Source organism: Hylobates moloch, unplaced genomic scaffold (genome assembly GCF_009828535.3).
Source record: "Hylobates moloch isolate HMO894 unplaced genomic scaffold, HMol_V3 SCAFFOLD_5, whole genome shotgun sequence".
NCBI classification, from domain to species: domain Eukaryota; kingdom Metazoa; phylum Chordata; class Mammalia; order Primates; family Hylobatidae; genus Hylobates; species Hylobates moloch.
This window is the reverse complement of record NW_026652280.1, coordinates 142,247,538-142,266,148: the sequence shown is the minus strand read 5'-3', so window position 1 is coordinate 142,266,148 and position 18,611 is coordinate 142,247,538. Positions and strand designations below refer to the sequence as shown.

Below are 18,611 nucleotides of genomic sequence, written 5' to 3'. Positions count from 1 at the left end.
ATGATATCTTCTTAAAATTGCACAAATATAGTAACTAACTGTACAGGAAGTATAAAGAATGCAAAAAGTATAAAGAATTATTTTTACCTGATATGTTGTCATTTTTCATGTTAATTTAAAGCTCTATTAACTTAAAACGTGCTAATTGTGTTACAAAAGAGTGTGCTTGGAGAATGATTATATTAATAGTTTTCATTAGCAAGTGCTGACCTGTATAATGTTTATATTTTGGATAATGATAGTAGACTCTTCTGTGACCTATATATTTTTTATTAAGTTACCAAAACAATTCTCCCTTAGTATTAATTTGCAACTCATAGCTGTGAAATAACCTTGGAATATTTACTGAAAACAGAATGGAAACTTTAAATGTTTATCTGAACACACTTAAATTATTTCTATGGATAAATTCTTTCCTATGTTTTAAGTGTTAATGACAAGCTAGTTCTTAAGTATGTTAGTCTGCTTTTTGTGTAACTTTATTTATGGAAACTGAAGGTCATTATAATAGTTTAAAAAGCTGTTGTGAAGTGACCAAAAAAAATAGCATGTTGTGTGTCATAGGGAAAATTATTTGAAATGTCATGCGTTGATTACTGTTTGTAACTTCATTTGGAGCAATGTTATCAGGTATATGTTGCTGTTCTGTAGTGAACAAAGAAATTGTATTTTAAACTTAATGAAAGAACTCTTATCATTACGTACCTAACTGTTGTGTGTATTTTTTTTAAAGAATTATTCTTGAAAATTTGTTTTTCAAAACTTTTAGAAATATATGATGTTAGAGATCAGCCTGTACATTCATTCCCTTTCAAAGATCCTGACCTCCGAAGAAGCTGGAGTTGAGATCATACTGTTAGTAATAACAGAGTAAGGAATAGAGTCTGATGCCTGGACTCCATTCAGCATCAATGAATAATCAATTAATACGTTTATTTTCAAAATATCCACCAAATGTTTTAGTTTCAATTAAAGACTATAAGTAAAAGCTAAAAAATGTTACTGTCTAATGGGAAAGAAAATATGTATATATAAGAGTTACCTGAAAGGCAAAAATACAAGTGCTAACATTATGGAAAGTGGAATTAGAACTCTGAAAATTGCTGTATGAAAATGTTTGATTTGAAAAGTTGATTAAAAATATCAAGTCAGTTAAGATTTCAGGTTCAGTTAGCACCAAGCTTCAGAAAGGCAGGTGATTCCGGAGCTTAGTTCTAAAAGTATTCCAAAAGAATGAAGTTAGGCATAAAGATAATTTAGAAAGGTCTTGGTTAGCTTTAACTATCCGGTGCCTGTATTGTACTCTACTAAACCTTTTCCCTCTATTAGAATTAACATTTTCTGGGGTAAGACCTAAAAGCTAGGTGAGATTCCATCTTCATCTCCACAGGTTTTGGAGATAACATTAACTTAGGTACCTGTTGTTCTGGTGTATTGAATTAGGAAATTGTATTGATGTATCTCAAAACTTAATGAAAGAATAACTGGTACTATTATATACCTAACTGTTCTGTGTGTGTTTTTAAAATTACTCTTGAAGATATATTCCTTTTAAAATTTGAGCATAGTTATTTAAACATCAGCTAATACAGAGAAACATAAACTTTTAGAAATATGATAAAATTCTCAGAAGTTTTAAACTCTCGTCAGTTAAGTTTGTTTTACTTATCCAGTCTTTTACTTTTACACCAGCCCCAGTCACCAACATACCAAAAAAACACGCTACTTCTTTTAACCTGGGAGGGGTTTTTATTTGTTTCATTTAAAAAAAATACTATACCTCCAGGTTGCCCATGGGGCTTTGTGTTATACATTCATTGCAAAAATGTTGAGGCCCATGGGTGAAAAGTGTTAGTAGAGATTTGAATGTAGATTCTTTCATGACTGCAACTTGTAAAGTTATCATGTGACCTAGTGTTCCCATATGATCTTTGAATGTTTTCCAGAGTATCTCTCTGTCCTATGGATTTGAAAGTCAATAGGAATTAATCAAAGAAAGCCACCAGTAGACTAGGTTCAACAAAAATGGGTTTCTTAACAACTGACATTTTTTGAGGACTAATATGTGCCAGGTTCTCTAATGCTTTCCATGTATAAACTTTTACTTAATCTTTTATACTGTAAAGCACTTGAGTTATTCCTTCATTTATGGTTGAGGAAATGAAGGCTCTGAGAGCCTAAGTGACTTGCTTAAGGTTGCATAGCTAGTAAGTCAAGAAGCAACATTTAAGTTGAGGCAACTGTAACCCCAGAACCTGAAGTTCTAACCACTTTGCTGAACAGCCTCTATATCCAATAGAATAGCCGATGCTAAGACACACAGAATAGCTTAGACAATTATAGCACATTTTAGTTTTCAAACATGACTTTATTTGGTGTATTAAAATCTTAAGTGAAAAAGATTATTTTTTTCTTGTACCATTCTCTGGATTTTTATCATCATTATCTTTTCAGATTCAATATAGTAGAATTTCAAATTAAACCACATAAAACTAATTTTATATACTTAAAGCCTTAATTACTACAGTACTTATATTTATTTTTCCCATTTGTAAATGTATACTTTTCCCTTCTTGCCCAATAGTCAATAAAAAAAATTATTATTTGAACTTGTGTTACCATTTTAAAAGTATTGGCAAATTCTCATTTCACCATGATTAGAGTAGCCCTGTCCAATCAAACATTCTGTGATAATGGAAGTGATCTCCACCTATGCTGTCCACTGTAGTAGCTACTAGCCACATGTCTATTGAGCACTGGAAATGTGACTAGTAACACTGAGAAACTGAATCTTTAACTAACATGTGGCTAATTAGTGTTTGGTATATTGGACAACACAGATTTAGAACATAGTTGTTTTTACATTTAATAAAAATGCCAACCCATCTTTCTGTCATCTTGGTTATTTGTGGATCCTTACAAGTGTGTGTAGATGAACACAATGCTGAATTTATTTTTTCTCATTTAAGAATTAACTTATTTCCTCAGAATAAGCATTTATAAACTTAGTGAGCAAATTATTATAGTTCAATAATTTGTGTTTAATTTATTAACTACAAAGTTAAATTATTTGGGGGGCTGTACTAGAATTAAAATTTCGTGATTTTTAATAATCTCAGTGAATATTCTTCTATTGAAAAATTTTTGTAGATTTAAGTGCAATATAGTGATTTCATATATCTTACTTAGGTCTTTGCACCTTTCAATTATCAAAGGAAAATCAGTAGCAGATATTTGTTCCAATTCAGTAGAATGCAGAGGTACTTGGGAAATCTTTCTTGGGTATAAGACAAAAAAAATCAAAACAATCAGTTATGCAATTTTGATGATAAATACATTTGATCTCATCCAGTTCCATGATTCTATGATTCTGTCTGTGGAGATTGTGTACTGTCTCAAATTATCTCATGTTCAGGAACCATTTTTCTTATTCTCCTCCTCAGTGTCCTTCACTTAGGTTGTAGACAGATTGTTGCTTTTTCATTGCCAGCAGCAGGATAATTAGAGGCATGAAAGCCAGCTTAGGAAAGTAAGCCATGGCTGAGTGACAGAAGCAGCACGTGAGAAGGTCCTAGGTAAGCCAGGATGGCTATTAAGATCCTGTCAGATAATTAATAGTTGACCATAATTCATTTTGGCATTCTATTAAATTAATTTTTAAAAATTAGTACAACTTATGAAGTTCTATATCTAGGTGATAAATGTTTGTATATGTGGGTGATCAAATTTCCTCAGATTAATAAATCCTAAGTTCTTAGTGGATAACGTTGTGTTAAATAGAAAAGTGTGAAATTTATGAAAGGTAAATATGCTTAGGTCACTATCATTTTGGGTATTTAATCTTACTTTTAAGTGTATTCCTTCAAGAATGTCCTATATAGTTGTTTGTTCATTGCTTCATTCATTCCTTAATTATTCAGTACACATAATTGAGATCCTAAAATGTGACAGACTCTACACAAGACTATGGGAATAAAGACTGAATAGGACACAGTACCTGCTCCGGGTGCCCATATTCCAGAAGGGGGAAGATAGACATATCAACAAACACATGAAACCTGCCACAAATCCTTTCATTAAAGTTCAGCTGGGGAACCAAGGAAAAGAATCATCACTTCCACTGGGATTGGGAGGAAGAGGTTCAAAAAGGACTTCAAAGAGGAGTTGAACCCTGACTTGAGCACTGAAGATGATAAATGTTCATCAGATGGATTATAGGAGGAAGGGTGTTCTGAGTAGACAGAGCATTGGTAAGTGAAGATGCAGAGGAGTGAAACCATGTAACATATTCAGGATAAGGAAGTAAGTTGCCCATTATTATTAAATGATGGAATGTGGAGTTGGTGATAGGAAGAGGGGACATTGTATAATGACAGATGAAACTGAAGAAACGGACAGAGGGCCACATAATGGAGAGAGTTTGAATTTTATCTTTTAGACACTAGGGAGGCATCGTGCACTTGGAAATAAGAGAGAAACATGATACAATTTGGGTTTAAAAGTGGTTACTTTGGTGGTGATGTGAAGATAAATCATTATGGAGCAAGTGGAATAGAGGCAAGATCAATTATAAGACTCCTGTGATAATTTGAGTGAGGGATTTTAAGGGTCTGAACCAAGGTGGTAGAGGTAGGGATGGAGAAAAGGATCTGAAATGGGAGAAATTTGAAAAATTGAGCAGAATGTATTTTACTGATTGCATGTGGGAAATGAGGAAAAGGAGGATTGGGGATGACACATTAAGTTTTTAGCTTCAATGCCGTGGTAGATGGGTTGTAACGCCAGTAATAGAGTCAGGAAATGAATACAGAGGGCAGGAGTACATTGGGGGTTGGGGTGGGGATATACTGAACTTGGGATACCCGTGGCATTTCTGATAAATGATAGCTGATTGGTTATTGTATGTGTGGATTGTCTTTTATCTCCCAGCCATGGGGGAAAATGACTTTGGATGGTCAATGGACCTTTTCCACATTTTATCCTCATTTTACTCTTTTCAAAGACAACTGTTTAGAAACTATGGAAACTATAACATCTGGCATAACTTGCATAAATTAAGAATTCTATATACTAAAAGTTCAGCCGTTTTGTTTTGAAAAGAGGAAAGCCAAAGTACTGATGAGAACAATGTAACTTTTAAAGAACAAAGTAATTTAAAATCATAAAATATTACTTTTATAATTTAAGTGTGCGTCCTCTAAGCTATTCAGTTTTGTAGTTATACAGCGTAGTGGAAAGAACATGTAAAAAATAGCACCAACATCTATTATGTACTAAGTAAATGTTTTATTCCCCTAGAGTTCTTTAACATAGATGTTTAAAAGTTCAGATGTAATTTAGTAGTAAAATCATAAACTTGAGAGTAAGAAAAATCTAAATTGTCTTTTTTCTATTACATTCTAATATCTCACTTTGGACAAATGTTTTAATATCTCCAAGAGATGGTATAAAATCAAGAGGGATGGATTGGATAATGACACTGTGATCTCTTCTTCCAGCTTTATAATCCAATGCATCTATTATATTTATTAAAAGAAAAAATACACACTTAGGAAGCAGCAAGATGAGGGAATAAATCATAAAAAGTGCTCACAAAATGTGTGGGCAGAGAAGTGGCAAATGATCCTCAATTGAGCAAATAAATATATGGTAATGTATTTAGGGAAAACTTTTGATCTACATTTAAGGAATGATAATAAAGGACAGGAGTGCCCTTGACAGGCGGGGAGGGCTGGGCTGTGCATCCCTCTGCTCGCGCTGCAGGGAAATGTCTCAGTGACTTTTCCTGAGGAGGTTCCTGGCCTCAGTCGTCTCCAGGAAGCCCTCTCAGGATCGGTGGCCACCTCTCACTTCCGGAGCCCTGCAGACCCCACAGTGCAGTTCTGGTGGCCTGGCTGTAACACCCAACTCAGCCCAGACAATATACACTACCAGGATCTCCTCGATGACCGTTAATATCCAAGATGGACCTGACTTTCAAGACCAACAGAGAGATGCCAATGCCTGTGGATTTCCACGCACAGTGGTGTGGACCCTGCAAGATCCTGGGGCTGAGGTTAGAGAAGATGGTGGTCAAGCAGCATAGGAAAGTGCTGATGGCCAAGGTGGATATTGATGACCACACAGACCTCGCCATTGAGTATGAGGTGTCAGCGGTGCCCACTGTGCTGGCCATGAAGAACGGGGATGTGGTGGACAAGTTTGTGGGCATCAAAGATGAGGATCACCTGGAGGCCTTCCTGAAGAAGCTGATTGGCTGACAAGCAAGGACAAGTCCTGGTTCCCTTGCCCCTGTGGGACCCCAGTAGAATTCGGCCCTTCCTGCTGCCTCCCTCCTGTCTGGCCCCTGGGGCCCAGGCTCTACCCATGAGTGCTTCCGAGCTGGCGGACTGCCCAGGGGCCATCAGAGGATGGTGCTGCTGCTGATCCAGGGACTGCCTTCTTCCCTCCCACATGCCTTTCGTCCCCTCCCTCTAGGGCCTGTGGCAGTTCTCTCAAGATGCAGAGAGAGCTCAGGCCAGCCCACAGCACTTCTGGTTAGGCAGCCACACCTTGGTTCTCATCTCTGGTCCCTTCCGATCTGAAGCCTTGTGCCTGGCTCATCTGCCACCTGCATTTATCTTTCCTGCTGCTGTTTTGTAAAAAGAAAAAGAGAAAAGAAGCCCAAACTAGTGAGAATAATATATAACTCTCTCATTTTTCATAGGTCTGTAATAAAGAACTTAGTCATCCGTTCCACCTCCTACTGTGAAGAGCAGACCCTGGGTCCCACACTCAAATCCCCTGTAGTCACCCATCCCCACTCCTCAGGAAGCCCCCTCCCAGCTAGCCTCCCAGGCAGGGGGCACAGAAAATGAGTGGTGGGCTGAGGAGCCCTGGAGAGCCTTGACTCTGAGGTGGCTTGAGGCACCTCCTTTGCTCCTTAGCTGGCCTGTTGGTCCTCTGAGCAGGGGGCTTAACTGTGAACAAATCAGACAATAAAGCAAGGGTCTGCACCTAAAAAGACAAATTTGTGAATCACTATACTGATCTTCGAAGATATTTTCATGTTCTACTGCAAGTAAAGGAGCCATCAAAATGTTCGCCATCGGGCAGAGTCTTGAAAATAAAACATGAAACATTCTACTCTTATGTGAAACCATTAGTGTACCATGTGTAGTTGTGGTGTTTTGTGTATGGCAGAACCAGAGGAAGTTTAGATCGGGGCAGCTAACAGGAGTAAGAGCATGGGAAGTCTATTGTGTGTGAATAAAGTATATATATATATATTTCATTTAATCTAGAAAAATTAAAGTTACATGATTAAAGTGTATAAAATCAAGTGGCATAGACAGAAAATCTGGGATTGCCCACCTAAACTTGAAACACTAGAACTCATGGACTATTCTTCCAAACTTATAAAAGCTAGCTGTAGAACAAGTAAAATGAATTATTGTAAAACCTTGATATAGACTGGGCTTAGGCAATAAATGTATTTAACTGATTAGTCATTTATGTTTAAAGGTGAAACATGTGTTTACAAATTTAGGTAGTATTTTTAGCAATTTCAAAAGCTAGATAATGCTTTTTTACTCTTTAAAATAATTTTTTATTTTTACTTATTTATTTTGAAACAGAGTTTTACTGTGTTGCCCAGGCTGGACTCAACTCCTAGGCTCAGGCAGTCCTCCTGCGTAGCTGGGACTGCAGGTGTGTACCATCGAGGCTTGTTTTTTTACTCTTTATAGGTTTTATAATCTCTCCAGCCCCCAGCACTTTCCAAAAGAGTCATCAGTATTTATAAGATAAGTCTTCTTCTTGCTAATACTAAGGTTTACTACTATTATGCAAATAAATTGTTTCCCCTGATACGGTGGTATAGCTTAAATTGCTTTTAGTGGATTTCTTTATTTTAATTTACTATAATTAATTTATTGATTTAGTTCATTTTTATTCCCTAACCAGTGAAATAGGGAGTAAAGAGTTGTCTTCATGTAGCTTATAGTCTGGTAAAAGATTTAGACAAGTAAAAGCGCAATTATGAGAATATTGTAGGAAGTGGATTATAGGATGTGTTTTTTTGTAATGTGAATTAGATTCAGTAATGCTATGTATCTACACAGAAAATTTTGCGAATCAAATTTGGGATTCTTATAAGTTAAATTGATACACTAGCATAATTGAAATTAGTTCTGCCTTAGAAAATCCAATGTAGATGCCAAATTTTTTATCTGGCCTGGTGTAACAAGGTATAAAGTCCCAGGCTCTGTGGCCATAGTTTAATGTTATATTCACTGTTGTCTTCTATTCTTATGTTAACTTTTCAGGGACATCTGAAACTTGTTTTGTTGTAAGACAGCTGTGGAATCTAAACCTTTAGGTCTATGACAAGCCTGTTTTCTTGATCTGGACTTTGTCCTTTGAAAATTAGAGAGACTGTTCTTGTGATCTTATTAGTTTAGAGTCCTGTTTAGTAAAATGAATATTCCATTTCTATACTGTATTCTTCTTAAGTAGATGACCATATAGCATCAGCAGGCCTTTGTTGTATGTGAGCCACAAACTTGAGAGAACATGTTGGTGTACATATTACTTCTTTTACAGGGTCTAGCTGTACTGGTAACTTAGCTCTTTCAATCTTAGCTCAGCTCCCTCTGAGGAGGAGCCATGACAGGTTAAACTGTGGAAGAATATGAGCCTCACTTTAGGCTATAGTCCTGAGGTCATGAATAAGCCATAGTTCAATTCGTAGAATGACAGGCAAAACATTCACTTATTTGTCTTCCATCCATTCTTAATCAGTACTTATTGAGCACCTACTTTAAACCAGGCACTATGCTAGTCTGTAGACGCAAATAAAAATAAGACTTGGTTCCTGTCCTTAAATTGGGAGACAGATACAGATATTTATAGTAAGGCATACAATGATACATAGGTGCCTGAGATTAATACTAGGGTGAAAATGTAGCATAGGAGTTTATATAGGAGTAGTATAGAATTTCTGAGATCATCTTGGGAAGTAGACTGAAACTGACTGAAATGGAAACTTGCTTTGAGTCCATTTTGGAGATATTTACATCTATAATTGTACTACATTGCTTTTTCAACTCTTATCATCCCCACTACAGTGCGATCTGGCAAAGGAGCGTCTATGTTGTTTAGTGTTTTAATCTCTGGAATGTGGCACAGTTCTTGGCTCATGTCATGGTGGAAGCTAAAATCATGGATAGTTAAATAGATCAAAAATTCAAACCTCTTGTAGAAGTGTACATCCTCCTCCCTTTTCCTCCATTGGCAGGAACTTTGTCAGTAATGTATTGACTATTTGGGGGTAATAGTTGATTAATGTGATAAGAGAGTACCTCTTTCCCCCCTTTTTATAGTATATAGTAACTTCTTTGACATTTATATATCAAAATTATATTACAGTTGGTATGGGGAGATTGGTCTCAGGCAGGTAGGAAGAAGACACTGGACTAGGAAAAACTAGAGTATTATGCTCCCAACCTTTTGAAAAATTTGTTATTCGAGGCATATATCATTCAACTGTGCCACTGTGTTTCTCATCCTTGTTGCTGTCATTTACCAGTCTCTTGCTTACTTCTTATTCATCAAATATTTTGGCATCTGGCCCACAATGTTTCTCTATACTCTAAGCTCTGCATTCATCCTGGATGGTTTCAAATTCTATGTTGATGACTCATCTATCATCACTGCACCTCTGTTCTTTGACCATGTTGTCTCCTGTTCCCCTTTTGTTCATTCAGATGTCTGGTCTTGCCAAGGACCTTGTCATATTCATTAACTGCTCAAGAATCACCAATGTGTGTGACTCTTTGATCACAATTTCCTCTCCTTTTTGCTTGCTTTTTAAATATTCCCATTATGATCATTCTTCATCAGAACCTCTCATCCATTTATCCATCAGTCCTCTCACTTTCGTTTTTTCTTCTTAACCATTTTAGATTACTTGGTCCCAAAATTCCTTTGCACATCTGCCTCTTTATCAAATCTCTCTAACAAAACAGTAACTCATGATAAACTCAGCTATGTGCTTTCTCAGTGCTTTCAGCCAAGAGCTAAGCACAGCTAGAGAAAGCCACACAGAAGAACACTAGAAATTTACTATCATCAACCTCAAATGGGCTGACAACATGACTTTACAGTTTTACCACATTTCTCTGATAACTCTGTCTCATTCTTCACAAGTTCTATTTCATTTCTCTCTCTTTATACCTCTGACTTCTCCATTATCTCTCTCATTCTAAGTCATGATATTTATATCATATTTTATAAGGAAAATAAAAGCTATCAGACAAGAACCCCTTTAACTTCTTCCTGTTAAATGTTCACACCTACTGTATTTTAACTTGACCATCTTATTCTGTTATAATAGAGGAGTTGTCTGTTATATTTATCTATTGTTACATCACCTAGGACTCCTAAATTTAGCAGCTTAAAGAGTGACAACATTTATTTTACTTACGAAAGTAAGTAATTTGGGCAGAGCTCAGCTATGTGCTCTATATGACATCAGCTATCTTAGCTCTGCTAATAAATCACTGCTATGGTTTATGGGGACTAGAAACACAAAAAGCCTTGCTCATTTACATGTGTCCCTGTTGATGCTGGCTGTACAGGTAATTTGAACCTTACCTGGGACTGTCAGCTGAAGCACCTACACATGACCTCTACATGTGGCTTGGGCCCCATGTCATGTGGCTAAGTTCCAAGAAGGAAGGAGAGAGCCAGGTATAAGCTGTATCACCTTTTATGACCTAGCCTCCAAAGTCAAGCAGTGTCACTTCAGCTGCATTCTGTTTGTTAAGTGAGTCACTTAAATGAGTCTGTATCAAGGGAAGTTGAATTAGATTCTGCCCTTTGATGGAAGGAGTTAGAAAAATTTGGGGACATGTAGAAATCACATTGTACATTTTTCTCTGCAAGCCCAGTCACTCCACTATTACTTTGGATCCCAACCCCTCCTGCTTTCCCAGGAGTCTTTGTATTCTTATCTTTTATATGTATAATAATATGTCTTCTCATTTATTTAAAAAACGTGTACCCCTTTTCCCTTCACTTTCAGTTTTCTCTTTGGCCCTACTTTCTCTTTCCCTTTCTCATCGCTCACCTACTAAAGTGAACTGGCCTGTGATTTACCGTATGTGTGATCAAATCAGTTGACTTTGGTGCACAGGCAGGTAATTTTAATGTGTCTTGGGTAAAACCTGAGACGAGAAGAAAGAAAAAAGAGAAAAATGTTCTTTTTCTGCTCTTGCTGTATTATAGTTACTTACAATCAATATACAGAGAACTTACATTTAATGTAGTTCAGCTTTTAGAATATAACATGTTTGAATGTTGTGTTCTGCATATTAATATTTAAGTATTAACGTGAAGTTATATGAAGTATGTAACAACATAAAAAATGTCAAACTGGGTTACATGCACAACCTGGTTTAATATATAAGAACCTATTCTCTAAATACCTTTAGAATCTTTGACCTAACAATTTCTTGGTTCTTTATGATTAGATTTAACTTTCTTGTTTTTTTGGTTTTTGTTGTTGTTGTTGTTTTGAGACAGGGTCTCGCTGTGTTGCCCAGGCTGGAATGCAGTGGTGTGATCATGACTCCCTGTAACTGCTGCCTCCTGAGGTCAGGTGATCCCTCCCACCTCAGCCTCCTGAGTAGCTGGGACTACAGGTGTGTGCCACCCTGCCTGGCTAATTTTCGTATTTTTGGTAGAGATGGGGTTTTGCCATGTTGCCTGGCCTGGTCTTGAACTCCTGGGTTCAAGCGATCCACCCACCTCAGCCTTCCAAAGTGCTGGGATTACAGCCATAAGCCACCACAACCTTCTTGTTCTATTACTCACACAAGTTTAGCATGAGAAATAAACACGTTAATGACTTCTTATCTTTAATCTTTATTGTACTCAAGGGCATCAGTGACCCAAAAATCTTCAAATGTTTTTTCCCAGTGATATCTGTGACAGTAACAGTGGGAGCCATAGTGGAGGTAGAGTGGGCAGAAGGAAACTTTTTTGGTTTTTGTTATGATTGGTTTTTGTTGTAATCTACTTTATAATATTCTGTGTAGTAGAATTGAGAAACTATGTTACAGTAGTACTATTTTCAAGTAAAAATTTAAAGTATACAATACATTTCAAAAGTATTCAAATCCTAATTTATAGGCTAATGAATTTGATAAAGTGAACACCCATGTGAATTTTCACCCATACCAAGAAATAGAATATTATTGAAACCCCAGAAACTTCCCTCCTGCCTGTACCCAATCATTACTAGATTTAAAATGTGGAATACTGCATCATGTTTTCCTTTGTGACTGCCTTCTTTCACTTACGTATTTGTGACACTTATCCATGTTTTTGTCATAGCAGTGATTTATTAATTTTCACAGATATATATCATTGTATAAGTGTGGCAAAACATTTTTTCTATGGTTGATGTAAATTTGGGTTGTTTCCAGTTTGGAGCTCTTATAAATAATGCTTTGAACACACTTGTACATGATTTTTGGTAAATATATGTATGTTTTGGTGAATATGTATTTGATGATTATGTGTTATGTATATACTCATATACATACATGCATATATACATGCATATGTGTCTTTGTGTGTGTGTGAGAGAGAATGATGTTGAATTAATTGCTGGATTTCTGGGTCACAGATCATGTGGTTCTGGTAAATACCACCAAATAAATGTTCAGATTGGTTGAATCTGTTTCTAACCAGCAGTGCTTAGGGTTTTAATCACTCCACATCCTTCCCAAACTTGATGTTTTTCATATTTCTAATTATACCTATTATGGTAAACATTTCCTGGTTATAATTTGTACATCCCTTATGACTGATAGTGTTGATCACTTTTTCATGTTGGTATTGGTCATTTGGATATCCTCTTTTTATAAAATGTTTTTTTTTTTCAGGTATTTCCCCATCCCTTTTTTGTGGTATTCTGTTGTCTTTTTCAAAAAAATTGATTTGTAGAGTTATTTAACATGGGTACAGGATTTTCCCCCCAGACATATGTACTACAAATGTCTTCTTCTGTTTAATAGCTTGCCTTTTCACTTTCTTAACAATGTCTCCTTCATACTGTTTAATAATTTTCAAACTTACAAATAATTTACAAATCATTTCCTTTATGATTTGTGTTTTGTTTGGCCTTCTTCAGTCTTCTTTAAGAAGTTCTCACTACCCTAGGGTCATAGATATTTTCCTATGTTAGGTTTGGAAGCTTTCTTTTGCCTTTCATATTTAGAACTACAGTCTGTCTGGAATCAAGTGTGTGCATCTTACTCTCTCTCTGCGTGTGTGTGTGTGTATGCGCTTCTGTGTGTGTGTGGTGAGGTAGGAGTCATTTTTTAATATCAGTATTTATTTGACACATCACCATTTAAAAGGTAAAGGAAATTGTCCCTTCCCCAAAGCACTGTAATGACATCTTTGTTATCAAAGGCTGAATATATTTGGTTTACTTCTTTTCTGTTCCATTCATTTTGTCTATTTTAGTGTCAGTACAAAACTGCATGAATTCATATAATTTTATAATAGAAGTCATCATAATCAGTAGTATAAATCCTAAAACTTCATATTTTACAATAATTTTGAATATTCTTTCTTTTTGATTTTCGTTTAAAAATTTTAAATCAGCTTGTCAATTTTCACATACATAATTATATACATGAACCTTTAGGAATCTTGAGATTGCATTGAATATATAGTAGTTTGAGAATAATTTTCAACTTTAAGATATTGAATTTTTAAGTCCATTTATTTAGATCTACTTTAACTTCTTTTAGTAATCTTTGTAATATTCTGTAACTTCTTTTAGTAGTGCTTTGTAATATGCTGTTTAAATTTTAAATATAATTTAAAAATTACATTTATTCTTAGTTTCACATGCTTTTTTATGTTACTATAAAGGGTATCAGTGTCAAAGTTTTATCTTCTAATTTTTCATTGTGAGTATATAAGCATAGGGTTAGAAATTTTATGCTGACCTGTCTAGTGATCTTGCTGATTTTATTAACTGTAAGTTATGTATAGGTACATTTAGATTTTACATATACACAAGTCACTTTTTTCCTTAATTTTGACAGTGTAAATTTTTTCCTTTTAGTCCTTATACATTTTTTTCTTGCCTTATTGCACTGATTAGGACTTGCACTACAATAGCACATAGAAATCATGATAACAGCCACACTTGTCATATTCCTGGTGTCACTGAAAAGCTTTCAATATTTTGGAACCAGGCAGAAAATTTTTAAGATATCCTGTTATCTATTTAAGGAAGGTTTCTTCTATTCCTGGTTTTCTAATTATTTTTCCTTTGAGAATGGGTATTTAATTTTATCAAATGTTATTTCTGCATCTATGAGTTTTGAATGTTAAATTAATATTGCATACCTGGAATAAACCCATTCTGGTTGCAATATATTGTCCATTTCATATCCTTTTTTAATGTAATAGTGAATGTGGTTTGCTAAAATGTCTCAGTATGTTTTCTTTTTATCATTATTCCATTGTTTTTTCTTTGACTAATGGCTACATTGGTTAGTTTTCAAATATTTGGGGGTTTTTAGCTTAGTTTCACTGTGTTCAGAGAACATGTTTGGAATGATTTCAGTTCTTTGAAGTTTGTTGATACTTGCCTTATGGGTCACCATATAGCCATATACAGTAGTCATTTGTAAATGTTCCAATGACTTTTTAAGAGACTGTCTATTCTGCTTTCGTTGCCTACATGTACTCTCTCTCTCTCACACACACACACATACACATACTAAGACAATTAATTCACAGTGAATTCAAGGTATTCTGTATCATGTTATATTTCTTTAGAGAGGACTTATTTTACTTCTGGTGTGATTCAATATTATTTTTACTAATTACAGTCATGTGGTATGTAACAACATATCAGTCAAAAAGATACTGAATATACAATCATGGTTCCAAAAATTATACTACTATATTTTTAATGTACTTTTTATATGTTTAGATACACAAATACCATTGTATTACAACTGCCTACAGAATTCAGTACAGTGACATGCAGTATAGGATTGTAGCCTAGGAGCAATAGGCTATCCATATAGCTTAGATATGTAGTAAGCTATACGATCTAGGTTTATGTAAGTGCACTCTATGATGTTCGTACAATGACGAGATTGCCTAACGACACATTTCTCAGAATGTATCCCTGGCATTAAGTGACACATGACTGTATTTAACACTCCATCATGCATTATTATTATTGTTCAGGGCCCTCAATATGTATTTATATTTATCCCATATTTGCTGTTTTTTTTTTTCACTTAACTCCTTCATGCATTCTTTGGTCTAAGTTACTTGTGCCATAAATAAGTCTTATGTAAAGGTGTCCTAGTGATGAATTATGTTAAGTGATGAATTATGTCAGTTTTTATTTATCTGGATTTGTGTAGTTTTTACCTTCACTTTTTAAGGATATATTTTATAAGTATAGAATTTTAGGTTGAGAATTACTTTCTTTGAACACCGAAGATGTTTCATCATGTTTTGTTTTCCATTGTTTTGTTGAGAAATCAGCTGTTAGTCTCAGTGTTGCTTTTTGAAGGCAGTATATCTTTTTTTTTCTTTGGTTGCTTTGAGATTTTCTCTTTGCCTTTGGTTTTCAGCAGTTTCACAATATGCCTAGGTGATTTTAGTCCCCCTACTTTCTGTTTGCAACTTTCTAGAATCATGGCTCAAAATGTTTCATTTATTTAAGACAGTTTTCAATAAGCATATCTTAATATGTTGCCTCTATCCCGTCTTTTCTTTCCTATTCTTCTGAGATACCAATTACATGTATATGTAAAATTTCTGATATGTAATTTCAATTATTATATTTTTAATATCTAGATTTTCCAGCTGATTTTTGAGTTTCTCCTTATAAATTTTTCTACTCATTTATATTCTTGTACAAATTAATCATAGCTATATTAAAGTTCATGTCTGAATTTACAATTTTTATTACCAGTATGTTTTTCTGTAGTATGTTTGGTCTCTTATTTTTGGTTATTTGGTCTTATCTTTTGGCATGCCTGGGAATCTTTAATTGAATGTATTTTGTATCATGTTATATTTCTTAAGAGAAGACTTATTTTGGCTGATGGTTAGAGTTGGGTCAGATTGTGTTGATCCAGTCAACAATTAAGATGACTTGTTGGCTGTTCTCAGTCTTTGCGAGGCTTGGTCTGTTTCCTATTTATCCTTACTCCTATCGATGGAGCCTTTCAGTGGTTTTGACTGAAAGCCTGGTGGTGTTTATCAGGGCCCTACCTCATGCTAGCCCTGAACTTCAATTTTTCTTTCCTCACTGTGAGATTACTGAAATATTTGCTTAGTTTTCTAATCTCCTAAAAAGGTGCTTCTCACTATCTGTTCTTTAGTGTCATGCCTTAGGTATCTTAAACATCTGAATGTTTCAAGAAGAAAAAGTAGTACAGAATGTTGGGATTTTTAATTCTGGTTTCTTGGCCCTAAAGTCTCTGAATTCCATTTTTTTCCCTTGTCAGCCAAATGTAATGTTGAATATCTGAACCTTAGCTTTTTGCATGTCCTTTCTACCAATTGGGGAAACGCCCTGAGGGCAAAAGCAGTAAAGACTATTGATCTCTAATCATCTCCCATCTTTTCAAGACCTTGGTGTTCCTCAAAACCTGCTGACTCCTTTGCTAATACTTTCAAACAACTCTTATCCCCATTCCTACCAATATTTGTGTTATTTTAACTAGAGTTTTTTTTACATGTCACTTTATTGAAGCAGAAATCCCTTGATAGTATTTTTTTCTTTTTGTAAATCTGTGCAGTGAATCATAGTATAAAGTGTGCACATTTTTAAGCTTACAGATTGAAGAGGTTTTGCAAATGAATTCCTCATATAATCGTGACTAGATCAATATATGCAAATTAACAGCATTCTAGAAGCTTCCTTTGTCCCTCCAGAGTCAATAAGCATGCTTCCCTCAGACGTAACCACTATTCTCATTTCTGTCACCATAGATTAGTTTCGCCTGTTTTTGAGCTTTACATAAGTAGAATAACAATTATACTGTTTTGTATCTGGGATTTTAATTTCAACATTGTTTGCAAAATTTAGTCCTGTTGCTGAAGGTAGGGTTCTTTACTTTTTGTTAATGTATAGTGTTCCATGGTGTGAATACACAATTTATTTTTTCTTTCTAAATTTGATGGTAATTGGGTTGCTTTCCAGTTTGGGACTATTATGAATAGAACTTCTGTGAACATTATTGACCATTTTTGTGCGTTTTCATACACATCTATACTCATTTCTGTTAGGTATATACCTACAAATGGAATACTGTCATAAAGTATGTGTATCTGTTTTAGTAGATACTATCAAACTGTTTTCCAAAGAGGTTGTACCAATTTGCACTCACAGCAGCAGTGTAGGAGAGTTTCCATTGCCCCATATTTTCACCATCTTTGGTATTGACAGGTATTGTTTTGTTTTAGCCATTTTGGTTTGTGTATTAATAATGGTTCTCCAGAGAAACAGAACCAATAGGAGGGGTTTGTGTGGGGGGAAGGATTATTTCTATAATAAATCTCCTCTTACATACATATATACTTAACTATGGAAATTGACTCATGATTATGGAGGCTGGTAAGTCATATGATCAAGTTGGGGAACCAGGAAACCTGGTGCTGTAATTTAGTCTAAGTCCAAAGACCTGAGGAAAGGGGAGAGAAAATGGTATAAGTCCTGGGCTGAGTCTGAAGACCTAAGAACCAGGAGCACTGACGTCCAATAGCAGGAGAAGGTAGATATTCCAGTCTTAAAAGAAAAGAAGAAACAAAAACAAAACGAGCAAATTTGCCCTTTCTCCACCTTTTTGTTATATTCAGGCCCTCAATACATTGGATAATGCTCATCCACATTAGTAAGGTCGGTCTTCTTTATTCAGCCTACTGATTCAAATGCTAACCTCTTACAGAAACATCCTCACAAACACACCCAGAAATATTGTTTACCAGCTATCTGGGCATCCCTTAGTCTAGTCAAGTTGACACATAAAATTAACCACCATAGTGGGTGTATATCAGATATAATTATGCTTTTAATTTTTGTTTCCCTGATGATTAATCATGTTGAACACATTTTTATGTGCTTATTGGGTTATTGAGATATCCTTTTTTAGATGTAATGCCTATTACATTAAATTAAATCTTTTGCCTGTTTTTCTACTGGGAAAAGAAAATAGGAGTTATTATTTTGCAGAAATGTTATACATACACATGGTTTATGAATAGAAATAAAAATATTTTCTCCAAGACTATGGGTTGCGTTTTATTCTCTTAATTATATATTTTGATGAACACAGCTTTTAATCTCAATATACTGAGAGTACTAACTTTTTACATAGCCCATTTTGTTTCCCTTTTAACAAATCTTTGCCTACTCCAAGTTCATGAAGATAGTTTCTTTTGTTCTTCTAAAAGACCTATTATCTTTGTCACATTTAGGTCTGCTTGCATGTCTCAGAGCAGTAGAAAGCAATATTATCAGTTGTGAGGAAGAATTATGGGAAAAGTGTTGGAGGTTTGGTAAAGAGGAG

At 35.1% G+C, this 18,611-nt stretch overlaps 1 protein-coding gene and 1 pseudogene across 1 annotated transcript in view; both read left to right on the top strand.

Moving 5' to 3' along the window:
- Positions 1 to 18,611, top strand: part of PRKACB (protein kinase cAMP-activated catalytic subunit beta) — a 157,515-nt gene that overhangs the window by 1,892 nt on the left and 137,012 nt on the right. The window lies entirely within an intron of this gene.
- Positions 5,753 to 6,569, top strand: LOC116469846 (thioredoxin, mitochondrial-like; annotated as a pseudogene).